A 21244-nucleotide genomic window follows, 5' to 3' on the forward strand; every position below is an offset into this window, starting at 1 on the left:
TGGTATAGACCCCAAAACACAGTTCTCACCTCAAAGGGAGTAAGAGTCCGTTCTGGAGCCAAGCATGAGTAGCTAAGACCCAGGAACACCCATTCAGATGTCCCCAAGATGCTGTGTTCCACCGCAGAAGTGGTTACATAAGCTTTTTATTAATTACAGAGCAAGGGAAATTATACATCAATGTGTTTGCCAAATACACAGATGGAGACTGCAATAGGCAGTTACAGCAAATGGGGGGGGCATCTCTGCTATAGGGTTCAGATGCTGTCTGAAGACCTCCTTAGCTTTCGGATGGTGAAACTAGGGGTCTGTTAAGGATACATTGCAAGGTCTTGATAGTCACAAGGATGTTTTGTCAGAGACAAGGGGGAACAATAGTTGTCTTTCAAAGAGACTAAAATAGCCCAAGGTAATTTGGCTCTGGTCTGCAACGTTTTAACTCATCATAATCTCCAAGTTCAGTTATTTGTCCAGATGCAACTTTTCCTTCTGTGCTCCTTTGTGTCAACTTGACACAAGCTAAAGTTGTCTGAGAGAAGGGAACTCCAATTAAGAAAATGCAGGGTGGGCTGCAGATAAGCCTGTAAGGCTTTTACTTAATTAGTGATTGATGAGGGAGGGTCCAATCCACTGTGGGTGGTGCTGTCCCTGGACTGGTGTCCTGGGTTCTACAAGAAAGCAGGGTGAGCAAGCCAGTAAGCAGCACTCCTCCAAGGCCCCCCCCCACCTCCAGGTTCCTGCCCTGTTTGAGTTCCTGTCCTGACTTCCTTTACTGATGAACAGTTCTGTGGAGGTTTAAGACAATTAAACTTGTTCTTCCCACACTAGTTTTTGCTCATGGTGCTTGATCACAGGTATAGTAACCCTAACTAGGTCACTCTGATTTTGGGAACTTCAGCTCACAGAAGAAACTGCTGAGCCACAGAAGCTCAGGGCTGGAGGTGAGCAGGGACTTTGTTTAATTACTAAAACTGTCAGCTATTGGTCCAAGGCAGGGAGGAAAAGCAGAGGCTGCTGACGTGAGAGGGTTAGCTGAAGTAATATTCGTTAGGGGCAGAGCTCAGGATTAAGCATACTGGAGGCGTTCAATAAATGCTGCCCTCCTGCCTCCTACCTGCCTTCTCCTATCAAGAATGAAACACACCAAACAATTTTTCTTGGCCTTAACAGAAATGACACATCCCTACTCGTAGGCATAGGTCACCTGAGCAAATCTTAGCTATGTTTGTGTGTGCTTTGGGGGTGGGGTGCTGACTCTTCTCCAGAGCAGAGGCTGAAGAACACATAATTCCACTGCCTCCAGCATCCAAAGTTATTACTTATCTTCATGGCTGCCATTAAATACCTGACAAGAACAACTTAAGCGAGAAAAAGGTTTATTCGGGCATACAGTTTGAGAGGATACGGTCTGCTGTAGTGGAGATGGCACAGCAGCAGGAATGTGTGAGTGCTGGCCCCACTCAATGGGCTCAGTGGTGGCAAGTACTTGCAAATTCATTTTGCAAGTCCCCTACCCAGTGAGGGCTGTCACACAGCCCTATCTTCCTATGCTGTTTCTGTTACTTCTGTGTGTGGTGGCTAATCTTGTCAAGTTGCTGGGATCTGGTATCAACCAAAGAGGCATGCTACCGGGCACTCTAGTGAGGGATTTTATTGATCCAAGTACTTGAAATGGGAGGAGCCACTGGATAGGTAGGTTGTCTCTTCTGGTGGCAGCACAGATGAAAGGACATAAAAGGAAGCTTTGCTTTTTTTTTTTTTTTAACCTGCTTTTCTCCACTTGCGCTGGCAATTCCACCCACCCTGTTCTGCCTCTGCTGATTCCTTCATGTGCTAGAACATAGCCCTTTTAGGTTTCCAGTGTGGACTGAAGGCTAGTAGCTCTCTAGGAATGCTCAGAGCCTTCCGTGCCAGGTTGGGACTGCTGAGACATCCAGCCTTGATGAATGAAAGACTACCAGGTTTTTAGGCTCTTTGGGAGTGAGACAGCCATTGTTGGACTGTATTGTATAAGATGATCTAATAAATTTAAAAGTGTATGTATGTATGTATGTATGTATGTATGTATGTATGTATGTATATTTATTCTGTTGGTTCTGTTCCTCTAGAGAACTCTGACTATGCACATGTCCTCGTTTGTCTGTCTGATAATTCGGTGCTTGTTGCTGGAAAAAGTATCAGCTCATAAACCCGCATTATGAAGTGGGATGATTGAAAAGTTGGAGGACGCCAGCAAGCATTTGTGTCATTGACTTTCTGGGGGTGAGTGGGAGTCTGCAAGATACCCCAGCATGAAATCCTTTTGAGAACTAGAACGCCAATAAGGCAGCTAATTGCAAATCGGGAGCTATCCGGACACTCACATAGTTAGCCGCCCGCATCTGGAGACCATCCACTCTGTCTGAGACCAGCAAGGGTTTTCAAGGAGTTGTGGAGGGCCATTGATGTAAATGCATCACAACTGTGACACAAGCAAAGGCCCACGCTGCGTGGCTGGGGCTCGGCCAGCCTAATTAATCCCTCTCATCTGGAAGGCCTGCCTTGGCACTGAGGCAAGACCTAAACAAGCCTGCAAGCTCCCTAGCTCTTAGTTGACTTAAAAAAATTAGTAACTTTGAAGGTCAGAATGTGGGCCAAGACACAGGAGTCTCCTTCAAGCTTTGCTGTAGACACCTCTGCTCTCAGCAGTATGATGATAATGGTTGCCTAGGATACTTTTCAGAGCTAGGAAGGCTGCTTTTGCTACAACATTGACTTGAAAACACAGTCTTTCCTCCGCGGGGGTGGGGGGATGGCAGGGTGAGGCTCGGTGTCTCCCTCTAGGAATTGTCTGTCAGTCACATTGCTGCCTTAGCCTTGAGGTCAGATCCTACTGAGCTCTGTATGTAGACATGGTGGCAATTTGAGACCTCACCCCCCCCCCCCAACTGGAATAGAAGGTTAACTTGACTTGAATTTGCTGACTCCTTCTCTTTCCTCCTTCAGGGCTCGAGGCGCCCACCGTCACCCAAACAGCGGACTATGGGAGGAAGGAAAGAGGTAGACTCTGAGTGCCCAGAAAAAGACATGCAGACGATTTCTCCTCCTTATTACCTCCTTCTTTTTTATTCTCATGGTCTATCTGAAGCCTCTTGGCCTATCCTGGGGGGAGGGGCTTGCTTGGGGAGCCAGGCTCCTTCTCCCCCATCATGCACTTTCCTGCTTCCATTTTCCGTGTCATGAGCTTTGAGACTTGGGTCTCCGTCGCCGTGGAGTAAGTATTTCAGACGCATGGCCAACTCCTGTGGTTCTAAATATGAGATTAAAACAACAGCAACAACAAATGCTTGAGGCTGGCTCTGAGGCTCATTAAGGGAACACTTACATAATGCCCCGAGTTCAATCCCCAGCACCCTCATAAAACCAGCCTGGTGCAGCAAACCTGCAACCCCTCTTCAATTCAGTGCCCTCTTTACAGATAGTCTCTCTGACCGCAGGTGTATGCTGAGGTCCTGGAGGTTCAGGCTCTAGCATGTGCACACGTGGCACCCACAATTCAGCCTTAAACAAGTGTCTGTGGGCCTCGTCCCAGGAGCTCTTCAAAGCTTCATGCTTTGGAGCTGCTGAGGAGCTGCTGAGGAGCTGCTGAGGAGCAGCCTGGAGGCTTGAAGTTCTTAGGAGTGTCACCATGGGCATTGGCCATCTGATCACTTGGGACACCTGGTGCTAAATATATCCCTGTGACATCCTCAGCTACCACAGTCGTCCAGGACCACCAAGGGGCATGGAAAAGGAACACGGTAGGAAAGACTCAGGAGGAAGAGGAGAAAGAGAAGCTGGCAGTAGATGGGACACTGGACTGGAATTTTGGAAGCTGGAAACTAGATCAAAGATGTTGTTGGGGGTGAGGGTGGGGGCAATGCTAAAGCCCTGGATGCTGGTGTGTGTGTGTGTGTGTGTGTGTGTGTGTGTGTGTGTGTGTGTAGGAGAAGGAGCAGTGAAGGTGGAGAGGCTGGGTGATGGCCAAGACAGCAGCAGCTCATGCTTCTCCCTGTAAACTCCCACTATCTCTGTCTATGCGCTACAGAGAGTGGGTTGGGGTGCCAGGTGTGGAGGATGAGGAAATCTGGTCTTTCTTCGGTTCAGAAGGGTAGGGTTGGGAGGCACATGGTCCAACTGTCTCTTGGAATTCACCTGATAACGCTATTTGGAAGTGTAGCCTTCAGGGGGTAACAAGGGCTCGGTGAGGTCATGAGGGAGGGGATTAGGGGATTGCTTGGCGCATCAATGGCTTTATGAGATGTGGGAGTCAGAATGCATAGTCTTTCTCACTATGTGATCCCGTGCATCACCCCAGGTCTCTACAGAGCCTCCTTTCAGCCAGGACTCGCCAGACACAGGTACCATGGCTGTCCCTTGTGCAGGGGCCTCTGCAGACACGGTGGCCAGCAGAGTGACAATCCACAGGAGGCGAGTTCAGTTCAAGATGACTTAGTAAGCAGTGTGGGGAGTCTGGGAGTTCATTCTGGGGGTCTGACTCTGATTAGTTTATTTTAAGCACAGAACAATTTAGTACAGATAGTGCGAAGGTCACAAGGCTATTAGGCATGTCTATTCCCAGCTTTCGGGGTAGATAACAGGTTACTGATCCCTTACTTTGAAGGAACAACCCTGGGTGTTTAACATCCCTGCCTTCCCTAGTGCTTATCTGTGTGCACAGGGACGTCTGGGCCTCTTCTGCCCTTGCAGAACTTTTGTCCCAGTAAACAGTTCCAGATGTGGTGCCATAGTCCAGATTTTAGGCACCCCTCAAAATTTGTGCATCTTTGGCTGATGGCAAAGAAGTAGAGCATAGCAGGAGGCCTGCAGGTTGCTAGGGTCACGCCCTTGGAATGGAATGTAGGATCCAGGTAGAAACTTTGGCTTCCTAGTGAAGGACTTTATTTCTTCACACACATTCACCATGATGGGCCTGAACAGGCCTTGGGGCAACAGATGGATCTGGTCATGAACTAAACCCTCTGAAATGATGAGTGTAAAGAATCCTTTTCTTGGGCTAGAGAGATGGCTTAGAAGTTAAGAGCACTGGCTGTTCTTCCAAAGGTCCTGAGTTCAATTCCCAGCAACCACATGGTGGCTCACAACCATCTATAATGAGATCTGGTGCCCTCTTCTGGCAGGCAGGTGTACATGCAGGCAGAGCACTGCATACATAATAAATAAATGAATCTTTAAAAAGAAAAAAGAATCCTTTTCTCTTCATATCAAGGTTATTTAAGATATTTGTTATGGTGACAGGAAGCTGAGCAACAGAAAATGGACCAAGACTGAGAGCCTGGTGTTTAAGCACTTGAACGGGGCATGTTTAAAGGTTAAAGTTCAAAGTTCAGAAGGGCTGAGATGAATCCGTTGTTTTTGCATATAGAGGGGAATAAACACATGAACACGAAAAGGAAGCAGAAATCAAAGTGAGAGTTCCGGGTGCTCCTTAGCCTGAGGTTCAGGCTTCTAAGCCATCTCTCCTCAGGCCTCACATCCACATTCCAGTGGCACTCATAGTTTATCAGCTTATGTGTCACCTGCCACTGTGTCACCCTGGGGACTCTGCTCTTGTTTTGACTCTCCAGCTCCTGTGCCCACATTTGTATTTGGAGGGCTTCTGCAGGGCTCCAGTGTCAGGTCTGGAGTAACCATGAGGGACCCTGGTAGGGAGAGGTCTGGATACTTGTGTTGTCTGTGCAGGCAGTTCTTACTCCCGCTGCTGGGAAACAGGAAGACAAAGTAGTCTGTGGGAGCTGTGGGAGCCGTGGGAGCCGTGGGAGCCGTGGGAGCCGTGGGAGCCGTGGGAGCTGTGGGAGCTGTGGGAGCTGTGGGAGCTGTGGGAGCTGTGGGAGCAGGGCCCCTGCCAGCAGACCTGGGCTGGATCCCATCCCGTGGCAATGCCAACTCCTACGTGAGAAGGCAGGACCAGATTCAGGGCCAGTTGCAGTAATGGAAACTTTTATGGAAAAGTTTTACCTCATGAAAGTTATTGACTCCGCCCACCAAGTGAGATCAGTCAGTGAGGCCTTTGGAGCTTTGTTTTCAGGAAGTATTTAATTGGGTTCAGTGAATTGAGCCCTTTCAATTAGGCTGGTTGGGTCTATAATATACTATAGATGAAAAAGAAACAGTAACTGGGACAGGATGGTTGAAAAATGTGTAGGCAGAAACGGGGCAGGGAGAGAATGTGTGCCCTCTGAGGTTCCGGGTGTCCCAGCTCAGAAGCCAAGAAGGCTTATTGGGCAAATGCTTTAGGCACAAAGCACAGTCTGGAAAGAATAGAGTTAGGTCCTATGCTTCATCATCTGCACACACTGCAGATGGCACAATACAAATAGTGAATTGATAGGATCTGTAAGGGAAAAAGTCTACAGAAAACACATGACCTCTAAGACCAGAGGAACATTTCCCCTTTGTGATGCAGGGAATGTGCTTGGCCACAGAGCTCTAGCCCTTGCCCAGAAAGATAGTGTTTATTTGTTTAATATTTAGTTTTGTTTTATTCTTTTTTTTTCCATGTGTCTGTCTATATGAGTGTATGCCACACGAAAGCAGGTGCTGATGGAGGCCAGAAGAGGGCGCCAGATCTCCAGATGTGGATCTACAGCAGTGTTGAGTGTCAGAATCTGCACTCTGGTGCAGTGGTTTCCTAAGACTTGTATGTACATATAGACTCCCCCCCCCCCCCCGCCCAAATAATAGACGAGCAACCAAAGAAATCATGACTAGTGTTAGACTGGAAAATATTTGCAATGAGTGTGAAAGACAACAGTTACTTCAACAGTATATAAATACGTAAGCAGTAGCAAAAACTAAAAGTAAAAGATAGCAAAATAGGGCTGGGTCTGTGGCTCAGTGGTAGAGGGTTTTCTTCAAATGCATGGCACCCTAGGTTGAATCCCTCTTACTGCTAAAACTAAAAAGCTAACCAACCAACCAAAATACAAAACCAAACAACAACAAAAGACTTAAGATGGCAGAATATAGGAACAGCTTTTAAACAGAGGTAAGTAGTCTCAGAGGACGTGCTAATATTAGAATGCACAAAGTAGCCAAGTATGGTGGTGCACAGTTGAAATCCAAGGACTCTGGGAGGTAGAGGCAGGAGAATAGCTGTGAGTTTGAGACCAGCCTGGCCTACACAGTGAGTCCAGGACACAGAGAAACCCTGTAGCAAAACAAAACAAAACAATGAAATAATGCACAAGTTTATAGGAATTATAAAGTCATATCGTCCATTGATAGTAGACATGTGTAGAAAAGGCTGTCCCTTCATTAATGTTTAACTGTGAATTGTTGTGACCTTTTGAGACGAACACCAACACTTTACATTTTTGAATATATACAATATAATACAGCTTTTCTATGATGGAAAATGTAGGTCTTTCTTTCTCATGCAGACGTTCAGATATTTTACAAAATAGATAAAATGGGGACAACCAGGACTGGCTTCCCAAGAATAATCAGTTTTCTTTTATTGCCTATTCATAAACTGGCAGCGCACCCCCCTTTTTAACATTGGTTCATCTACCTGTCCTCCCTCTAGCCTTAGCTTTGCTGAAGGGATGTGTGGGCCCTTTACTTTGCTTCCCAGCTTCTCCTAGGCAGTACAGGGCACTGATGCTCAGAGAGCACCTGTTGATCAAGCTGATTCCATAATCCAAAAATGCATTTATACCATCATGCCGCAGACCGTCTCAGTCAAGTATGGGTCCTTACAATTCAAAATACAGGATACAGAGTAATAATGTTGTCATCAATCTTGAATCATCAGTCCTAAGTCATAAGCTTGGTATCAGTACGCATGTGCCCTCTTTATCAAAGGTCAGTGTTCTCTCATTATGCCAAACACCTGTGAGTCAAGACAGTTTTTTTTCTTAGCTCTTCTCATCACTATCTGGAGCTTTCTTAAACATTTTATTTGTAAGTCATAATGTAAATTATTAACTGGTGATTAATTCTTAGCCATGTTTGTATTAACAAGTAGAGCGGAACTCAGTGGTAAACTTGCCTGAATGGTCCTTGGCTGCAGTCCCAAGTTAGAGAGTCTCCTAGCAACACATTTACGTTTGAAAAGTTCTGATAAGAAAGTAAAAGCAATGGCAGAATCGTTCCAAAACAAGAAGGCTGCAATCAGTTACTCCTGGCAGGAGCATCAGCCCATTCCAGGAGGCTCTCCCTCGGTGGGGGTCGTCACCTCAGGCTGTGTAGTATCATTTGTCACACAGGCTCCACTGGAGGGGTCATGACACCATCTAGAGAGAAAGGGGGACAACAGAGGATGATGGCGGGGGGGGGGGGGGAATGGTGGTGACGGGAAGAACATGAACAAAATATAATAATATACATGTATGAACCTGTTAGTTTTTACTCTAAAACATTAATGAATTAATTAGAACCCGGATTTATAAAATTGTCTGCACCCTCATCTGCTTATAGATTTCCCCTTGAGGCTTCTCTTCTACCACAAGGTAAATGGATTTTGGTTCTGTGATTCATCTAAAAAGCAGTGTGACTAATGAACACCTTTCCTTGGTTGTATGCGACTTTTCCCCGGTGTGAACATGTCTACTCACTCCAGACTGATCAAAAAGCAGTTCTTTCCAAGTCCAGGTTAGCGATCCTCCTCCACTGAGTTTATTGGGGTTATTTTCAGGAGCATGAGCGACTCAAAGGCAGATGGGGTCACAGCTCATAAAAGCTGCATCCCTAGAGCTTGCTGCATGATTTAGGAAGCTCGGCTGGTAGGAGTCCCCTGTCCCCAGCAACCACTATTGTTTGTATATCCCTGCAGAGATGTCTCATGTAGCTGTTAGGTTTCAGGAACTTCCTGAGACTTGCAAAATTTTCCCACATCTTGAGCCTTAACATTTTCCCTCTAGGAAGGAATGCTTCAATTCAGAGGAAACAACTACAACAATGAATTTCTACAAAACATTAAAGACAGAAAAATCAAGCAGCACCCAGTCTTGGAGCAGTATTCCTTCTGGAATCACTGTGTGTGTTTAGCATGGGCTACATGTGGAGGAGTCAAGGAAAAAGGCTTCATCAAGAGTCTGCTGCCTTGGCTAAGCACACTGGATGTGGTCAGCTTTGAAGCGAAGACCTTTGGCACTGTGGCTTTTGGTTGGTTATTTTTCTGTCTTAATTCCTCTCCACCGAGCGTAGGGCTGAAACATGGCAAGCATTCCTGAGCACAGGGCAGCCGTGATCGCCTTACAGAGAAGATCTCTATTCGGAGGAAGTGTATGTGCTCCATGAGCTGCGTCCAGACACGATTTCGACTCAGTGCTATTGGCTGTGAGTTCAGTGTTCATGAATCAAAATTATGGCTCCTCCGACAAAGGAAGAGGAAATCATCCAACCTGCTCCAGTGTGGACTGCTCCAGAAAACGCACGCTGAGGTTATTGCAAAGGATGAGAAAGTGGCTAGACGTGTGGACACAGAGCTGAGGACTCCCTCAAAGTTCCCTTCACCAAATTCAGAAACAATGCACAATATTGCTGTGAAGCAAAAGTCCAAGAATTGACTGTCCTGAGCCAATGTCAGGGGCATTTTAGCCCTTTCTTGGGGAGTGCTGGCTGCCTTGCATGTTTCAAAAAGCAAGGAGATATAAAAATATTAAATATATTTGTGGAGAAGGGAAGCTGCAATGAAATTGTTTCTTTTGTTTTATATGTACACATGTATATATGTATGTATGTACATATGTTTGTATGTATGTATGTGTGTGTGTGTGTCCATGTGACGTTGCACCTATGTAGTGATAAGAAGAACTTCTGGCAGTCAGTTCTCTCCTCCACCATGTGTCCATGTGTGTCCTGGGGGTCAAACTGAGGTCATTAGGCTTGGTGGCATGTGTCCTTAACCATTTAACCATCTCACTGATCCTAGATTTTTTTTTTTTTTTTTTTTTTTTTTTGTAGCCTTGGCTGACCTGAAACTTACTATATAGAACAGGCTGGTCTCAAACTCACAGAGATCTGCCTGTGTCTGCCTCCCAAGTGCTGGGGTTGAAGGTATGTGCTATCACATGAGGCTGGCCCTAGTATTTTAAAAGTTTCTAAGTCACCCGCTGAGGGGGAAGGCTTATTTGGGAAGAGCACAGTTTGGCACTGGTGAGAGTGTACCATGACCGCCTATAACCCTAGCGCTATGGAAGGAGGGTGGGGGCAGGAGGACCCGGAAGCTCACTAGCCACCAGCTGTGTGGTGATGAACAGCAAAGCTCTAGGAAGGCACTTTACAGTCAGTCCTGCTCTCCACACGTGTGCTCACGCATGTAATACCTGCTCTGTATGTTTAAGAAATGATTGCAAGAGAAGTTTACACACGTTCAGTAGAGGCCCTTAGTTTTGTGAGGCAAGGCCTCACATTATAGTCCAAGCTGACATGGAATTTCCACGTAGAGCAGGTGTGCAGGGACACCCAGCCATGCTTTTACCTCATCCTCAGTGCACCATCAGGCCTGACTGCAGACATAATTTCCTACACATCTACTTTGAATTTGTGAGTGGTTGGATCTCTCGCTGTGGCATAAAGTCCCAAGCCCACCTGTACTGGGACAGGGAAGATGGAATCAACTCCAGGGGACAGCATGTGAGATACAGGCTGTATTGAAATTTGCTGCAAAGGCTGAACTTCCCCATAGGAGTAGCCCTTGAGGAGCCCACAGGGGCAACAGGACCCAGTGGGAGTTGGCAGGACCCAGGGTACCTGTCCTCACTGGGTCCTGTTTTACTGCTCCCAGCTGCCGCGGGAGGAGATTTTGTGTTACGCTCTGTAACCCTTCGCCTCTGGGTTGGAGCCAGCTGGTTCGTGAATGCTTCGTCTATTCTTTCTTGTTGTTTTTCTTTCCTCGTGTCGGCAGCTGCTATCTCCCCGGTTTCTGGAGACAATGGAATGGGAAATGGGTGACTTTGGACTTTCTGGTTCCATTGCTGCAGTTGAACGGGGATTGTGGATCCTGTTCTTTGTGTTTGACCTACTTTTCTCCCCTTAGGAACCCATCTTTCTCCCCTGAATCCCGAAATCATGTCATGAGCTCTGATGGCAGAATGTTCTCATTTTATGTGACCCATATTTGGTGCGTTTACTTTCCGGAAACTCAAATTCTCAGGTTATCAGATTTTTTTTCCTTCAGATAACTTTAATATTTAAAATCGATTTGAGCTGGCATGCAGAATGACGGCACGTTCACGCATTTCTGTCATGATCTTTGTCCTGTTTCATTGCCCTTACCCCTTTCCCCATCCCCTGCCTGTCCCCTTTCTGGTTCCCTTCTGTTGTGCAGCGGTTTCCTCTGAATGAAAACCCAGGAGCTAAACAAACGTGGCGCGGGAAAGCAGAAGGGTGCATGATTCTCATGGCCCTCCCCAGCTCTATAGCAGCAGTAAGCAGCTGCTGCCGGGGGAGGAGCCTGACAAGCCTCAGTGCAGAGAGGAGAGCCTCAAACATGTGGAACTGCCTGCAAGTTGTGCAGAGATCCAGGGAGGCCATGTCTGTAAGTCGTCACCGTGCAGGGCTGGGCTTTCCAGTGACGCAGCTGCTTTTGAGTCTTCCATGCTCCCTTGAGTGACCCCTCACCCATCCTCCTGGGTGAGTAAGAACTAATTGGCTCCCCAAACTGAACTTTGATGCAATCATTATTTTGGTCTGATTGGAGTCCTTTCAGAGGATGAGTAGGCGTGGGTGTGTTGTGTCTCCTTGAGGAGAGTGTCTCACACAGCGACTTCCTACCACCCAGGGGTCTCCCCTGCTTTCATGTCCACACTTTCTGTTACCTTTCCTCCCTCCCTTACAGTCATCTCCTCCCTTCTCCAGTGTGGGACCTACACACACACACACACACACACACACACACACACACACACACACGCGGCTGTACACACACACACACACACACGCATACAAATACTCATATATACAAACAGATATTTTTAGACTTAGGATCTACATATGGGAAGAAAACACATTCGCCTCCCTGCATTGGCTTATTTTGCTTAAAACCATGATTTCTACTTTCACTTTTCTCTCTGCAAATGTCACAATTTCACTTTTCTTTTCAGCTGAATACAGTTCCACTGTGCGTGCGCACAGTGTATGTGTGTGTGTGTACCCTGTTTCCTCCATCCTTTCATCTACCGATGGACGTCTAGTCTGACCCATGCCCTTGTTATCGTAAATGATGCAGCAGTAAGCGTGGCTATGCGAGCACTTCTGCACATCGACACTAGCATCTCTGTTACGTACCCAAGAGCAGTTATGCTCAGTCACATGATAGTTCTATTCTTGGTTTGTCTTTGTGGAACCTCCGTGTTGATTTCCACTGTGGCTAGGCTTCCCCCTGCAGCCTCGAGGTGCAGCTTCTGTTAAACTATCTTCATCCATCACAGCATTTCCCAGCTCCCAAAAATTTTGTAGGCTCATGCATTCAAAAATCCCCAACTTGCCAGGTGTTGTGGTACACGCCTTTAATCCCAGCACTCGGTAGGCAGAGGCAGGTGGATCTCTGTGAGTTCCAGGCCAGCTTGGTCTACAAAGCAAGTCCAGGACAGCCAGAGCTAACACGGAGAAACCTTGTCTCGAAAAACCAGAAACCAAAGGAAAAAAGAAATCCCAACCTACCACGATAGACCATCACCTGACTGAGGTTTGGAATGGAGGGCTCTGTCTACCACCTTTGAATGGAAGTCACTGTATTTCATTCTTCAGTTCCGTTAAGAACTTCTTTTGGTGTATACTAAGTGGAATCTTTATCTCCCGCTTTAAAAAGCTCTCTAGGGATGGGGAGAAGGCTCAGTGGGAAAATGCTTGCTGTACATGGACGAGGACCTGAGTTAGGATTCCCCAGCATCCACAGAATAAAAGCTGGGTGTGGTGACACACATCTGTAACCACAGTGCTGTGATGCAGAGGTAGATAGATTGCCTAGCACTCACTGGCCAGCCGAGATAGCTGAAATAGTGAACTCCAAGTTTTGAAATCCTGTCTCAAAAAAAAAAAAAAAAAAAAGTCGAGAGCATAGAGGACAGTCCATCATCAACCTCTTCCTACACATACGAAGGGATGTCACACAGACATGTACGTAAAACAAACTAAACACAAATAAATAAATAACTGAATGAAGAAAGAGATCTCTGTGTTTCCCTAGACATATCCCAGTTATGCATATGTCCATAATCTATTTATGCAATGCAAACACACACACACACACACACACACACACACACACACACACACACACACATAAATAATTGGGAACATACTGTAAATGGTATTTTCCAGCCATTCTTTTCTCTATTAATACACTTGAATAGCTTCCATGCTTTCTCACTCAGATCTGTTCTGTGGAGCACATCATTCATTTCACGCAGTTGTTTAATGGTGATTTCACCTATGTCCTGCTATTACAGCTGTACCTCACTCATTCCAAACATTTGCAAGGAGATAAATACAGCTAAAAATCACAAATTTGCTTTATTAAAATTACTGAAGTGTTGGAAAGGGGTGTGGTTTTGAGACTACACAGAGATGGAGAGGGAAACACAGATTCTCCTGAGCTGCAGCCCTCGTGGAAAGCAATTCTGCACTTATCAAAATTAACCCCCACATGCCAGTGAAGCTGGAGCTGTGCACATGCCAGGTCAGCACTTCCTACCACTGAGCTGTGTCACCAGGAGAATGAATACCCCATTTGTCCACTTACCCAGGACTGTCACCGACTCACTGATGCCACAGCCAGGGACACTGGCATCTTGGTTGCGAGCCCCTTTGGAGGCAGTCACACCATCACGTTTTTAGTGACTTTCCTGTGTGGGAAGCTGAGTGGTAAAATGCTCCACCCTCTCAACTTTTCCTTTTTTATTTTTCAGTAAGGGAATCTTTCACATTTCTTAGGGTACTTTAAGGTATTGCATATATTTTTCATCATTGCTGAGATTGTCACTCTACTGAAATTCTAATGGCTGGCGGGGATGTGTAGGAAGCTATTTATTCTTCATCCACTTACTCCCCACTGCATAGAGATAAAATATGATTTTCAGTTCCAAAGTTTTGCTTATTCATTCATTTAAAAAATTGCAACTATTAGCCAGGTGCGGTGGCACACGCCTATAATCCCAGCACTCGAGAGGCAGAGGCAGAGGCAGATAGATCTTTGAGTTCCAGGACAGCCTGGTCTACAAAGTGAGTCCAGGACAGCCAGGACTACACAGATAAACCCTGTCTTTAAAGAACAAAATAAGAAAAACAAAACAAAAATTGCAACTACTTATTTACTGTTGTTGTTGCTGTATTTCAGTGCTGGGGATTGGACCCGGGACTGTAGGCATGTTCCGAAAGTGACCAGCGTTGACACTCGCATTCCTGATTTTTTCATAAACAGGCTAGTAGGGGTCAGATACTTACACTCTGTGTGCATCTGAAGATGTCTCTCGTGCTTGGGCAAATGTCAATCGGAGGTAGAAATGTAGTTTCATATCTTTTATTTTGAGGGCTAATGTTCTGTTGCTCAACGGTCCTTCTCTGTGATTTCTGCACCTGTGAGTGAATGGATTTTCTCTCAGAATGCCGTGACCACTTCTCCTTTCTTTCTTACTTAAGAGTTTGGAAATCTCATCAAGAAGAGCCCAAGATTCCAAAACTTCAGCCTGGAGACCTGAGGAGTTCTTTTTTTTTTTTTTCTTCTAATGTTTGTTTGTTTTTTGTTTTTTGAGACAGCGTTTCTCTATGTAGCTGTGGCTGTCCTGGGCTCACTTTGTAGACCAGGCCTGGCTTTGAACTCACAGAGATCCGCCTGCCTCTGCCTCCCTGAGTGCTGGGATTACAGGCGTGCGCCCCGTGCCCAGCTACTGCATAGTTACCTCATTCATTACTCTGTGCGTGTCTTCCTCACAATTCTTCCCATTTCTTCCTCTCCGGAGAGAGAGTTTGGGAGCATTATGATTTTGTCTCTTGGTCCTCTATAGTCTATGAGGAATTTGGCAAGTAAGGAGGCTGGCTGGATGTCATCCCAGCACTCCTACAGTGAGGTGAGAGATGGAGGCTGGAGAATCATCTGGAACTTTGTGGGTCAGTTGGAGCACCGAGCGGCAGTGGCAGCGGAAGCAAGAGAAGCTCTGCTTCACCAGGGTGTGGGAGCGAACGAACCAACTCCAGAAAGCGGTTTTCTGACTTCCGCAGGTATGTTTACACACACACACACACACACACACACACACACACACACACACACACACTAATAATAGTAATAAATAAAGATATCAAACACATTTAAAGGGGCTTAGAATGGGGGGGTAGAAGGAGTCTGAAAAATTCTAATAAGCCTTTACATGTTGTTTTAACCCAGTTTTCTCATTGTAACTGACCACGAGCAAAAATCTCAGTCTCTAATATTTTGTGTATCAGTTTGAAGACCTTGTTTTCTGTAAGCAGCTTCTGGAACAGCAAATCACTCCCTGCAGGTTGCCAATCACTTTTAAAGAGTAAGAGGGCGACAACTGCTGTGGTTGTACCTGTTGGCTCCTGCTTGGGAAGATGAGGTGAGGGGATCATTTGGGTAAAGGAGTTTGAAACATCTTTAGGAAGCCTTGCCTTTGGAGGCAGGATCATACCCTGAACCTGGAGCTTGCCAGCAGGATAAGATGGTTGGCTAACAAATGCCAGGCATCCACTTATCTGCCTCCCCGGCACTGGGATTACAAATATTGTGTCTTCGTCCCCTGGATGGGGAGGCCTGGTGGCACTCAGAGGAAGGATAGCAGGCTACCAAGAAGAGACTTGATACCCTGTGAGCATATACAGGGGGAGGAGGTCCCTCTCAGGCACAGTCATAGGGGAGGGGAGTAGGGGGAAAGAGGGAGGGAGGGAAGAATGGAAAGACACAAGGGATGGGATAACAATTGAGATGTAATCTGAATAGATTAGTAAAATATTAAAAAACAAACAAACAAATATTGTGTCTCCATGCCCAGCTTCAAGAACAAAAAATCAAAACAAAACAAAGCAACAAGAAACCGAAGCCTCAGCTCTGAGGACCAAATTCTAATACAAGCACTTTACCAACAGGGTCCTCTCCCCAGCCCCTGTGCTCCCCTCTCTTAACCTGAGTTCCCCATGTTACCTAAAAAAAAAAAGGTGGACAACTACTAAAGACAACGCCCGTGGTAGCCCCCTGGCCTCTACATGTGTGTGGAAATGCATTCAGGGCTATCCACTTGCCCACACACAAGAGAGAGGGACCAGGAGAGGAAAAGAGGGAGGGACGGAGGGAGGCAGTGAGGCTCATGTTGTAGGAAGGATGAAGACTTCAGAAGTTTGAAGCAAAGCAGGATGGCTCCATGAAAGGTAGATGCCAGGTTGTGGGAGCAAGCCAGCAGGCCCAAGCTCTGGTGTACAGTCTCGCATGGGAAGGGAGCATCTTCAGCCTTCACGCTCCCAGGCTGAAAGAAACTCACATTTGATCTGGGGGTGGTGAGTGGCTTCCCTAAACTTGGCATTCGCTTTTTTATTTTACTTTCAAAATAAATATTTTATTTTTTTTTTAAACAATCAAAGTCTGAATTTTAGACGTTTATTTTTTATTATAACCAGATGGGAGTTACAGATTTTTCCGATCTATAATGTAGACTTCACGTTGGCTCTCTGGTTAATCTCTTAGGTAGATTGAATAAACCTCCTGGGTTTTCCTGAAGGAGAAGAAATGAAATAAATTAAAGCCAGTTGCATAGTGTTATGTTAGACTTTTTAACCCTAAGTTTCCAAATTTATAGCTTTTTAAAAAATAGCAAAAACTAACATCTTGAGAAGCTGAAGTTTCAATATTGGAAAGCCAGTGGGTGTTAAAAGCAAAATAATGAAGCCAGCATGTGGTTTTGGCAAATGACTCTGTGTTGATTTATTCCTGTGGGAAGTGAGTTTTATTTGAAAGATGATCTATGTGTGGCCTTCTTGACTCAAGCTGACATGGTACCCTTTACATGGCTGCCCTGCTGGCAAATTCACCCTTTACTGGCACTGACCCGAGCATATGGATCTAGTTTAAGTACCATCAAATTGCTTTGTCAAAAGTTCACTACCAGCCCAGCATAGTGACACTAGCCTCTGATTCCAGCACTCAAGAGGTGGAAGGACCCAGAATTCAGGAGAGCAGGTTGGGCTAAATACTGATACCCTGTACTAAAAAAAAAAAAAAAAGAAGTCATTACAAAGGAATAGTCATGGAAACATTTAAAAATAATTCTAATCAACTTTAAATTGGAATGAGGATTATGAAGAATGTGATGTCCTTTCCCTGCCTCTGATGTTGAAGACATTGCAACGCCTTTCTAAGCAGGGCATGATGGAGTGAGGTTTTCCATACAACTTACCTGGCTTCCTATGAAAAATGCCAAATTCGTGACTATTTCCTCAAAGTGGTTGCCAATCAGGACGGACTTCTGATCACACGGAAGCAAACCGTCCTCACAAACCACCTCTGAAATAACAGTTTCAAGGCACCAGAATCTTTCTCAGGAAACCAGCAAACAGCTGACACCAGGCTGAGAAGCCCACACACCCAGGCCGCACTCCTGGGGACCTCATAGGCTCCCGCCGCGTCCAGTTCTCAGCCTCTCGCAGTACAGTGTGTGGGTGACCTCCCGGTGGCTCATCCTCCTTTTCTACACCCACTGCCTGAGGGGGAGCTGGCTGGTTTTGATTTTTGTTGGCCTTCTTTTGCTCCATTTTCTGGTTATTTTGTGGTGGTAGCCAGGCCCAGTGACATGCACTTACAAGCCCAGTGCTGGGGAGATGGGGATTCTTGGGCTTTACTGAACAGCCAGTCTATCCTACACAAACCAGTGAGACACCATCTCAAAAAGTAAGGTGGACAGCACCTGAGGAATGACTTCTGAGGTTTTACTCTGGCCTACGTCCACCCTCCAACACGAAAGCAACTCTCCTTTACACACACACACACACACACACACACACACACACACACACACACACGCATACCCACTGTTGTGGCTCAAGAATAGCCACACAAGCCACCTAGACTACTTCTCAGTCAGATATAGATGGCTATTGAACGCAACCCTCCAAGACTGACCATGGTCAGGGATACAGTGGGCTTGGAAGCCAAACTGTGGTATCAACCTGTTTTTAGGGCAGGCCTTTTATAGGAAAACCAAGTGCAGAATACAACGGGGGCGGGGGCAGTAATATATTTTAAGTTCATTTTGGCCAATTGGAAAAAGTATTATCAGCTAACCTTTAAACTGATTGGTCCCAAGTGAGGTAAGTGAGGTGGTGGTTAGGGTTTTCCAGAGCACAACCAGAGCACAGCCAAGTGCAGAGATAACACAGAGTACAACCAGAGTGTAGCCAAGTGGGAGATAACAAAGCAGGAATTATGACACCATTGAGTCAGAGTAAAATATGAGGCTAACTTGACCCTCTGGCAAGGTCTGCTAGTGTCAGCTTTGAATAACTACTTCTAGGAGGCAGAGTTAAATTTTTTTGAACATAATTTCAGCTTATGAACAAAATGGAAGATGAATATGCTGAATACAAAAATGGCTGCATCTATGTAACTTTCAGCTATGTTACAAAGAGCAGGCTCTAACACCACGCTATCATCACTAATTAAAATGATTTCTTCTGTTATGTTGGTTTTTCTCATTTTGCTCTTGGTAAAATAGAGAAACTTTCCTCATTTCAGGGATAAAATATTTTCATTTCTAAAAATTTTTAGTCATGTGTATTTGTTTTTCAAATTTTTCTGTTTCTTGGAGAGTCTTCATTTTTCTTTTCTGACTGTCGGATTGATAACTGTATTGCAAAGGGTAAGGCCTTTTCTCTGGATTTCATTGGCTCTCCAAACATATTGAAGAGTAAACTATGAGAAAAAACTTGGAACCTTCAGATGATTATAAAAAGAAAAACCTGAAAAATAGACAAGAAAATTTACTATTGCAGAAGCTTCCAGAGATATAAACATTTACATGTTTAAATGGAGTTATCCTATAGTGGGGCAACAATACTCCTACTGTAAACAAAGGCTAGGAACTCAAAAGCCCTATGCCGGGAGTGGGTTACCTCTTTTGAAGTCGTTGAACACGGGCTGCTGCCAATGCTCGTTGTTAGCATCTCACACTTGACAACAAGTCACTATTACTGAAGACACGACATACTTGAGTCACAGAATATGGAGAAATTAAGCTGGTTCTGACTGGGAAGCTTCATCCCTAGTGGTTAGCTTTCACAGTGCTGGAAGGTGCTACACACCCTGAGGAAACGAATCCTCAGTCTTACCGAGCTGTAAACCCTGCAAGTTCCAAAAACTACGGTCTGGGAAGATAAGCCCGTTGGTGCCATCGTGCCATGAATGGCATGGGAGTAGCCGACCACTTTCTGCCTGAGTTTAAAATATATTACTGCCCCCCCCCTTTGTATTCTGCACTTTCCTGCTGTAAAGATGGAGCCACTACCTGGCACTGTTGGAACCAAGGAGGTACAGCTACATAGGCCATGGGCCCTGGATAAGAACCTGCTACTGTTACTCTGTTAAAAGCACACAGCATTAAGCTAACTTGGAAAGCCTTGCCGTTGTACTCAAAGATTACTACTTTGGTCAACTCCCCTAGAGAAGCTTCCTTTTGTAGCAGCCGGCAATGAACACAAAGGCCCACAACTTGTCAAGGCGGAGAATAAGAGACTGCAGAGTTCTCGGCTTTCAACGGGACATCCGTCATACATCTTCTCCTCCCACCGCTCAGGAACCACAGTGGAAGACAGAGCAGAAAGTCTGTAAGAGCCGAAGGGGTGGACGACTACAGGAAATAGTGTTTTCTGGATAACAGGCAGCTGGCACGTAGGAACTCTCAGAGGTTGCAACAGCGTACACAAGACCTGTGCAAGCCCAAGCCAGAACAAATGCCCGCATAGACGGGGAGGTGGTCACAACCCCACCCCATACCTGGCCAGAAGAGAGAATTCATTTTCTTTAAGGCTGTGGTCCCTGGAAGATGGAACATGCTGCAGTGGGTAGCCACACAGGCAAGAGTACATAGCCAGCACTAATTGGACTGGAAAAGGCTGGGTTGTTCGTTGTTTCCCTTCAATTGAGGATACAAAGTTGTGAGGGTATGGAATGTGGTGGGGATCTGGGAGGAGTTGGGTGAGGGGGTGAATACAATTAAAACGCAATGTATGAAATTCTCAAAGAATAAAAATGTATATTAAGAAAGAAATTAGGGTAGAATGAACGTTCTTAGTGAATCGGTGTTGAGATTTTTTTTTTTTTTTTTTTTTTTACAAAAGTGAAATAAGAGTTGGAAAGGTAGTTTAATGGATAAGAGCACTGTTTGCTCTTTCAGAGGTCCTGAGTTCAATCCTCAGCAACCACATGGTGGCTCCCAACTGGCTATATGTGAATCTGGTGCCCTCTTCTGGCATGCAGGTGTACATGCAGGTAGAGCTCTCATACATAAAATAAACAGATAAAAAAGATGTTCCGGGCTGGAGAGATGGCTCAGCGTTTAAGAGCACTGACTGCTCTTCCAGAGGTCCTGAGTTCAATTCCCAGCAACCACATGGTGGCTCACAACCATCTATAATGTGATCTGATGCCCTCCTCTGGCCTGCAGATGTATATACAGGCAGAGCACTGTATACATAATAAAATAAATAAATAAATAAATAAATAGTGAAATAAAAGTTGATTAAAAATTTACAGCGACTTGAATGTTATTTGTTGACATCTTAGGAAGGAGAGAGAATAGATACAGTGTTTGTTCTGCATGCTGCCTCTGCTAAATGTTAGCTTGGTTGGGCAGAATATTTTTTTTTTTGAACAGGGTGTCACTGTGTAGCCCAAACTGGCCTGGAAATCACAGAGATCCAGCTGCCTCTGCCTCCTCCTCCATGCTAGGATTAAAGGCATGAGCCACCACATTTATGTTTCCCCCCATAAAAGATGTATTAATTAATTAATTAATTTTAATTAATTATATTAATTTACTTTTATGTATACAAGTGTTTGCCTGCATGCATGTATGTATGAGCACCGTGTGTGTGTGTGTGTGTGTGTGTGTGTGTGTGTGTAGTGCCTGAGAAGACCAGAAGAGGGCGTTAGGTCTCCTGAACCTGATGTTACAGGCAGTTGTTAGCCACCATGTGGCTGGTGGGGATTGAGGTCAGGTCTCCTGGAAGAGCAGGCAGTGCTCTTAACTTCTGAGCC

General features: G+C 45.5%; 2 long non-coding RNA genes across 3 annotated transcripts; one reads left to right on the plus strand and one right to left on the minus strand.

Annotated features, from left to right (window-relative positions):
* The first annotated feature begins 10821 nt into the window (after positions 1–10821).
* LOC311605813 lies at positions 10822–16180 on the plus strand. Of its 2 annotated transcripts, none has more exons than XR_014782097.1 (3): positions 10822–10934; positions 11024–11140; positions 11315–16180. It is a non-coding gene; the product is annotated as an uncharacterized lncRNA (long non-coding RNA). The 2 variants fall into 2 exon arrangements; XR_014782098.1 differs by having other exon boundaries at positions 11024–11107.
* Positions 12948–20704, minus strand: LOC311605814. Its single transcript, XR_014782099.1, has 2 exons — positions 17391–20704; positions 12948–16709 (listed from the first exon to the last, which is right to left on the minus strand). It is a non-coding gene; the product is annotated as an uncharacterized lncRNA (long non-coding RNA).
* Between the last annotated feature and the right edge of the window lie 540 nt (positions 20705–21244).

The sequence above is a fragment of the Acomys minous genome, assembly GCF_964271855.1.
Source record: "Acomys minous genome assembly, chromosome: 9".
Lineage (NCBI taxonomy): Eukaryota > Metazoa > Chordata > Mammalia > Rodentia > Muridae > Acomys > Acomys minous.